Here is an 8,785-nt window from a genome sequence, read left to right on the forward strand (position 1 = left end):
GAAGATATCTGTGAGATTATGTCATGTTTAGGCACAATTTAGGAACAGCGTGATTAATTCGCACAGTCCCCGGGAGCGGTTGTGAACTCGAATTACAATTTAATTATTATGAAGTCTAGCGTCCGACTCAAAAATATATAACGAGGAAGAAGGTTCAAGGAAATAGAATTCAGAAGGATGAACTGGAATGGCATGGAAGGATTATCAGCAGGCTTTTGAAAATTCTTGATTTGTGCAAGGGAGCTAAAGTGAGGAAAAATGGGGGCATGTCACAAAAAGGAAAAAAAAACAGCCAATGAAACTATAGGGACAGTAAATTGGGAAATGACCAAGAAGCGATGGCTTATTAACGGGATGGGTAGGAAGATGGACTAAACAAATAAATGGGAAAATGCAAGCACAGAATTCGGCAGAAGGAAATACAGTGTTGAATAATAAATTGAGACGGGCAACATGCAGAGCAAAATAAGCGTGGTGTAAATTGTAGCCAGAGGATATGGAAACTTTGCAGAGGAAGGGTGACATTGATGCACTAAAAAGGAAAAATATTAGTTGAAGAAAAAAAGAGACGAGATGTAGGAAAGGAATATATAAAAGATCTCTGCAGGAAAGAAATTAGACCAGCGCGATTAGACAGAGATAATATGGAGAAATATGACGTACATAAGGATAGCTTAGGTCCAGGCATACTCGACGGTGAAACAGACACGGCAATAAATGAATCGAAATAAAATAAGGCAGTGGGGATGAGGATTGAGAACGCGCCCTGCAGAATTATCTAAAGGTTAAACGTTGATGTGAAAGGGAGAGTTATTTTCGGATATATAGCATATATGAGGGAGGAACATAGCCGGAAGATATCGTTCGATCAGTTAAATTCCTATTACAAAATAGGGAAAGACCATATGTGAGGACTACTGGGCAATAAGCTTGATTTCGCACGCAGCTGAAGATGTTCGCAGTATTATCAATGAGCAGATTTCAAATTTCCGTCCCTCGATCTCTCAACATTCCCTATTCCATCCGCTCCCCGCTGCATCAAATTCCCTAACCATTCAGCATCCTTCCCTGACCCTCTCTCTCTCTTCCTCACTCACCGCCTTCATCTCCTTCCTTCATCGCCAGATTATAGTAACTCTGCTTGCACATGTGCTCTCCTGCTATCTTATAGCCGTTCTTCAAATTTATTTTGTTAATTTGTCATTGCTTTTACCATTTCTTTTACTCTTACATGTATATTATACATATATCGCCTGTCAGCCAAAGCCTTTGTAACGTTTTTGGCTGCTTTGTCAAATAAATAAATAAATAAAAGAGAGAAAGATATGCAAGCGAGGAAGCGGCTGGAGCAGATTATTAGACAGAATGAAGGAAGGGTGCAGAATTTAAGAGGGGCTTATTGTAGTGGAGATTTCAGTCAGCGTATTGCTAGCAGAGGTAAATAATTTATCTTGTACCCTTTTGTACCCTGGTTCCATCCAAGGCCTATCTTAATCGGTAGATTTCCGAAAATAAAACCTCAATTTCCAATATATTTAACCTTATATTTTACTTAACATTCATTGGTGTATCAGTGTTTCTGCGACAAATCAATATATTTAATAGAAATTATTTTACTGTCTCATTTCCATTTATCCTGGGTGACTCGTCAAAATTTCAATTATATTTAATAATTCTCAGTCTCCCTTTACACTGAAAATGCAAAACTTTGTCACCAGTTTTCCCAATTTTTGTATAATGATTCAAACGAAAAACAGATCGCACCGATCTACGCAAATATCGAAAAACACATCAAAAAAAACACACACACGTAATCCGAAATTTTCGGGGTCACGTCCCCTGCGGACGGAAGGGACTGATGCGAAGGAGGGACGAGAAGAGCTTTTCTCTTGCAATTGCTTTACAATTTGAATTGTAAATATGGAAATAATTATGGCAAGATCATGATGGAAATAGTTATATTGTCTCTTCTCGTTAATTCAAATCACTGTAAGGACACATAATATGGCTAATGGCAATGAGCGATGGCTCTTGTCGGGTATCTTAAGGAAGAAATGAGATTAGTTCAGAAAAATGCTTAAGAGTGGCAAAATTACTGCATCGCAGGGTTTCTGTAACCCCATACAACGGTTTTTCAAGCAACTATTTCTCATGGGTTTAAATGATTACATCTCTAGCGGTTACGTTAGGTTTTGGATGGGCGCAGCGTGTATAACTATACAAGGATACATATACAAAGCATCCTGCGAGCCGACGGGAAAGTGTGTGGCAGGGGGGGTATCCACACCAGGCATGTAAAGAACACGAAGACAATAAGTCACGCAACATGCCTGAGCCTCTCTACGGAAAAAATTACATTCCTTCGTCTTCTTTTTGCCAAAACGTTCCCTCTTGACGCTTGGCATGCAGCTGCCCGATGATTCTTTGTCAATCAATCATTTGTTTGCGGCTTCTTAGCCCGTCGATGAAGGAGGGTCCAATCAACTCCTTTTCCTTTTCAATGGTGGTTGGTCGTCGTCCCGTCCCATTGCTGCACTTGGGCGTTTGTGGCTTTCCCAGGAGACAGGTTTTAAGCCGCCGATCGACCGCAAGTGCTCTCCTTTTTTACCTTCAAGCTCCTCATAAAAGGCCGTCGCAAGAGTCTTGATAACATCTCCGATGGGCGCAGTTTCAATTAAGGCGTGGAGAATTTCTGCTGCATGGTTCCATCCAAGCCGCAGTATACTGTTGAGTGCCCCTCTTTCCGTCACCTCCAAGTGGTGGAAGGCCGTCTGAGTCATTCTGCCACTCCATTCCGATGAAGCGTACATCAAGATTGGGCGAATTGCCGCCACGTATAGATACGTCTTTGTCTTGAAAGAGAGGTACGGTGAACGCAGCAGCGGCGAGAGTTGCAGTCGTCTTCCTCTGGCCTTCCTGGTGGCAGCGAGGGCGTGACTTTTGAATGTCAGTCTTTTATACAGTATGACGCCTAGATATGTCACCTCTTCCTTCCATGGCGCCTCCTCGGTGCCCACGAGGATTTCTCCTGGTTCTCGCAGTCCTCCAGGTGAAAAAAGAATCGTCTCTGCGTTGTTGACGCTGATTCGCCACAGGGTGTACCACTCCAGCAGTTTGTCTACTGCTCGCTGCAGGTATGTTGCCGCCATGTGTGCTCTCCGCGAAGTGGTCACTATTGCTGCGTCATACCCATACAGGGCAGCCATGGTATGTCGTCTATGGTCCAGCGGGAGGTCCGCCGTGTCTAGATTAAAAAGTATCGGTCCGATCACCGTTCCTTGCGGCACGCTTGCGTAAACCATTTTCGGCTGTGACAGCGCGCGTCCCCAGGCGACACGGAAAGTCCTTCCTGTCAGGTATAATGTTAGCAAGCGGCGCTGCGAATTTGGAAACCGCTGTTTTGCAAGTTTTCGCCTGAGGCTAGCGTGCCATACCCTGTCCAAGGCTTTCCTGATATCAAAGAACGCCGCCGTTGAGCAGCATCGCCGATTGAACCCGGCCATCACCTGTTCCACAGAACCGACGAGCAGGTGTGTGGTGGAGTGTTCCTATCGATTACCATACTGTGATGCCGGCAAGATTAGGCCACGATGTGCCTCAGGATATGTGGCAGCAGTACCCTCTCAAGCAGCTTTCCCAGGGTCGCTAGCAGGGCGATCGGGCGGTAGTTCTCTACGTTCCGAGCGGACTTCGGCGGCTTCGGCAATAGAATGACTTTTGCCGATTTCCAGATGGCCGGAAAATGTCCCATGGAATATCAGGCCGTGAAGAGCGTAATAAGGTGAGTTACGAGCGAGACAGGCATCTGTCGAAGGGCCTCGTTCGGGATGTTGTCCTCTCCTGGTGCTTTCTTGGAGCGTAGTCGTCGAAGGGCTGCTCTCTGGTCGTTTTCGGTAACCTTCGTTACCGTCATGGTGCCCTCCTCCGTTGATTCATCCTCTTCAGGAAATTCACTAGGATCATTTGGTACCAGTGGATCCGGTGTTGACTTGAAAGTGGCCTCCAGCATAGTTGCTGCATATTCAGCCTATTCCTCTTCCCTGATAAGAGGGTCACCAGGTGAGTCGATCGGTGGGTCGATCCAAAAGTTGTGGCGAAGAGAAGCTGCCATTCTCCAGATGCTCCCATCTTCGGTTCGGAGGGAAGCAACCTTCCTTTCCTACGTCGTCTGCCTGTGGTCCTCGATGAGCTGCCTCACTTCGGCTCGTTTTTTCTGAACCTTGCCCCATCCGCGGGACATTTAGTTCTTTGAAATCGTCGTCATAGCCGATTTCTTTCGCGGATGCGGCGAAGGATGGAATGCGGCAGCGTCAGATGTCCAGAACGGCGGATCACTTTTATTGGCACGGTGTTCTGTAATGCTTGGTCCTCGCCAGCTGTTATGACAGAAGCATATTTGTCCAGCATAGCTTGTGACGTCAGTGATGGCGGCTGTTCCGGTAAAATGTTGGACAGAATCTACCTGTACCCTGCCCAGTCTGTTTTATCCAGGCATCTCACCTGCCGTGGGGGAAGTAACGTTGGTCAGCATCCCAGATAGGCGCACACTGGGTAGTGGTCGCTTTCAAACGTCGGCGTCGCCACGAGAGAAAGCGAACTCGTGAGCCTACGGTGCAGAGCAATATCTAAGACGTCTTCGCTCCTACCGTGGTGCTGATGCGTTGGTCCATGTGTACCCGCGACGCGTACTCCGTTGTTCTGAGTCCATGTGAGCAGCGCTTCACCCCGAGGGTTCGGCGTAATTGAATGCCATGAAGCATTCTTTGCATTTAGATCCCCGAGAAAAAGCGACGGCCGTGACCCGGAGAAGGTGACTTCGAGGTCTCGTGTGGCTAGAGGTCGTTTTTGGGGGGAGATATAGTGACCCCACTGTGAGAGAGCCGAGCAAAGTATCTATTTCGATTGCTGTCGCCTCTGGATGCAGTCGAGCAGGTAGGTCATATTTTCTCGCAGCAAGGTGAAGCGAAACGAGGACCGCCGTGCCTCCTCCTCTTGTTTGCCGGTCAACTCGGTAAACTGCATAGACTGGAACGCCGTATGAAGTTCCAGAACGGAGGTGAGTCTCTTGCAAACAGACGATTGAGATTCTTGCCTTCCGTAGAAAGAAAAGAAATTTAGGGGGGCTTCAAAGCGCCGCCGACATTCCATGTGGCTAGGATGATAGATTTATTTGATTCTCGCCTATGGTCGATTTTGGTCTGAGAAAATAGCGGTAAGGACGACAGTTAAAGCTTGCAGCTGTTGTTGCAATGGTGCAGCAGAGGAAGTCAATGCTTCAAGGATGGAAGAGAGGGATGTAGTCAAAGTTGGAGTCGGCATCTGCGAGTCTGCAGCCCGCCTCTTCTGGAGAAGAAGAATTTTTATTTCTTCCGCCGTCTCCCTGGCGACCGGAGCCGGCGTCGAAAGTGGAGGAAAGTCGAGGCGCTTGCACATGGTCGGACGTGGAGTTGTTAGGTGTCCCGGCTTCCACGCGTTGAAGGTACCAAGCGTCTTCTGTTGATGAGAAGGCAGCTCTGTTTCAGCGGCGGTGTTCTTCCCCCCCTGGGTTGGTGCACCTTTCCTCTGGAGGCTAGCCATCTTCATCTCCTTCTGTTGGGCGTAGACAGGGCAGGTCATGAAAAATGCAGGATGGTTTCCTCCACAGTTACAGTCTTCTTCCTTTCCTTGTTCGGACATTGAATACTTTCATGCGCACCAGCACACTTATAGCATCGCGGTGCTACCGTGCAGTTGGAAGATGCGTGTCCGAATTGGGTGCACCGGTAACACATTTGTGGCTCCCTGTGCTGATATTTTGCCACCCTGACACGGCAATTGCCGATGTATCTAATGACAAGCATTTCTTTTGTTTGCCATTCAGGGTTTTCCTTGACAACGACAAGGAAGAAGGTTCCCTGCCGCATCAGATGCGCCCGTTCCACTGGAATCCCTATGGCGTCAATATCCTCTTTCAGTAGCTCAACTGGGTAGGTGCACGGAAGTCCACGAACCGCGTAGAAATTGGCTTGTTGCGATTTCGGGCCCCAGGTCGAGAATTGTGCATTTGAGTGCAACAAGAGCTGCTTTATGGCCGCATAATCAGCCGCAGTCTTTAGTTGAAGTCTCGTCGAGTCGGCTGTGTGGATTGCAGTAAAGGATTTGCCCGTTGTCTTGGATCGGGCAAGTTTCAGCAAGGCCGCGTGGTCTACAAAATCGTATAAGATGACTGCCGGGGGGCGTGGGACGGTCCGAGTCCCTCACGAGCGGTGAGTATTATTACTCGTGCATACCGGGCGCTTATTATTTGCTTCTTCAATGGACAGGAATGGTGCGCTACGCTTCTTGGCTCCTCTGGGATCCTTGACGTGTCGCCAGTCGTCGTTGAATTTCGCTGCAGGGGCAGACGGCCCATTCTGATGCATGGGGACGTCTATATTTAGAGCGCCGACAGTATGAACAAGGTTTGAAGAAGTATTTTCCGGCTGCTGGTCGAGAAGTCCTTCTTATGTCCGCTGCCGGCGGCACGATGTCCATATTGGGCGCCACGGGTGCCTTGCTGCGCTGTCCCTAGATCATTCAATGATATCAGCAACCACGGTTAGAAGTAACCAGTAGGATAGTCCAAGGAAGGCTTACGTCAAAATCTCAGTAGGTGTATCCCCGGGTCAGATCTTCCTCTTATCAAAATTTACATGCAGTGAACTAGTGAATGCTTATTAGACACAAGAAAATTGCACATTGTACCACCACCATTTATAGTCAAGTCATGAAAGACAAGAGTGATACGTTTTTCCTGTTAAATATAGCCTCAGCTACTGCAAACATTTGTATGCATACATGCGTATACATGGTGTGATCAATAAAAGGCCGGACTGATTTTATTCCGCGTAAACTGTTCAACGGTTCGGAAAGGGCCACGCGCCATCTATCAACACGTCTGACGACTAAAACGAGAGGTGCTGCGTTTGTTTACGTCTAGTAGTTACGTAGCAGCAGTGGTACGTGTCTTAACATGTTCGTCGCCGCGGGCAACGGCAGCAATGAAGGAGCTAGAGGAACAGCGTGCGTTTGTTGAAAATTTTGTTGAAACAAAGGCAAAAGTGCTACGAAGACATGCGGAATGATTCAGCAAGGCTTTGTCAATGAAGCTATGAATCGAAGCCAGTGTTTTGAGTGGTACAGTCGTTTTAAATCGGGCAGAACCTCGACTGATAAAGATTCGTGAGCGGGGCGGCATTCCACTTCGACAAACCCTAACCATGTAAATTTGGTGAACGATCTGGTACGGGAAAATCGCCTGTTAACTATTCGAGGGTTATCCCAGGAAGTGAACATTAGTTTTGGATCCTGTCAGAGAATTTTGTCACATATTTTGGGCATGATGCGCGTCGCATCAAAATTCGTCCCGCAGGAACTCCTGGATCGAGCCAATGCCGACCAATGTTTCCTTAAAAAAACCATCGTAGCCGGTGACGAAACCTGGGTTAATGGTTATGATGTTGAGACAAAGGCACACTCTTTTCAGTTGAAAGATACTCATTCTCCGCAACCAAAGAAAGCTCGTATGTCCCGCTCCAATGTAAAGGTCATGCTGGTGTTTTTCTTCGATTGACAAAGGCTGATTTATTACGAATACGTCCCTCAAGGGTAAACCGTAAACAAAAATTTCTACTGAAAGGTTATGATGAGGCTGAGGGTCGCAGCGTGCCGACAGAGGCCGGACATGTGGAGAAACAGTGCATGGCGCTTCCACAACGATAACGCGTCGGCTCACAGCGCGCTGATCGTGACAGAGTTTCTCGCCAGGAACGGAGCTTCCGAAATCCCTCAGCCAACCTACTCTCCAGATATGGCTCCATGAGATTTTTTTGTTTCCAAAGTTAAAATCAACCTTGAAATGGCGCCGATTCGACTCTATTACGGGCATAACTAATTGTAGAGCTGACCCGAAATGGATCCTTAATGCGGCTTACCAGGCCGGATTCGAGAGCTGGAAGAAACGTTGGCAAAGGTGTGTCGTCAGCCAAAGCATATACTTTGAAGGTGACAAGTTCGATTAAGCCGTATCCGTCAAAATAAAAAAGCAATTGAGGTTCACCCCAAACTCCAAACACAAACCTCTCCATGCTGATAATGACTTCTAACAATAGATATTCATTGAATTTAAAAATAAATCGTTTTTTCAGTGAGTAAAACTAATAGATGGACTGCAAATTTAAAATAATGGTCATGATTTACCATACAATATTTTTAGAATTTCATTTCTCTTCATGCTTGCTTCAAACAAAATCATTTTGTCCTGTAGTTTTTTTTATTTGATGGTTTTATAAGAAGTGAAGTGTTTTTTGTTACGAATTGAAGTATTGTAATCATTTATTTTTTTACCAAAGAAGAGTAAAGAGTTAAAAAAATATAATAGCATTGTGTAGTTGCCTATTTTGTCCCTTAATTTTACAAAATTTCTATCATTGTAATATACATAATGTAATATACATGTTGCCCATTTGTCGACACATTCTGTTACCACTGATTATATATCCAAATAGCATATCCATGTATCATAACCATATATCTTAATTAGCATTCAATCTACGCCAATGCTTTCATTAATTGTACGAATTAGTGAATTGTTATCGTTTTCAACGTTGTTAACTAATCAAGGTTTATCATTAATATAAAAATTTAAACCAAAAATTTTCATCATTTCAAACGGCAACTCAAAATATTTGTTTTATACTGCAAAAAAAATAAAATGCTTGTGTTTAATCATCCTGGAACAAAAATAGTAATTTGGGCTAAGGATAAA

The sequence above is a fragment of the Hetaerina americana genome, unplaced genomic scaffold, assembly GCF_022747635.1.
Source record: "Hetaerina americana unplaced genomic scaffold, ioHetAmer1.1.p SCAF_9, whole genome shotgun sequence".
NCBI lineage: Eukaryota > Metazoa > Arthropoda > Insecta > Odonata > Calopterygidae > Hetaerina > Hetaerina americana.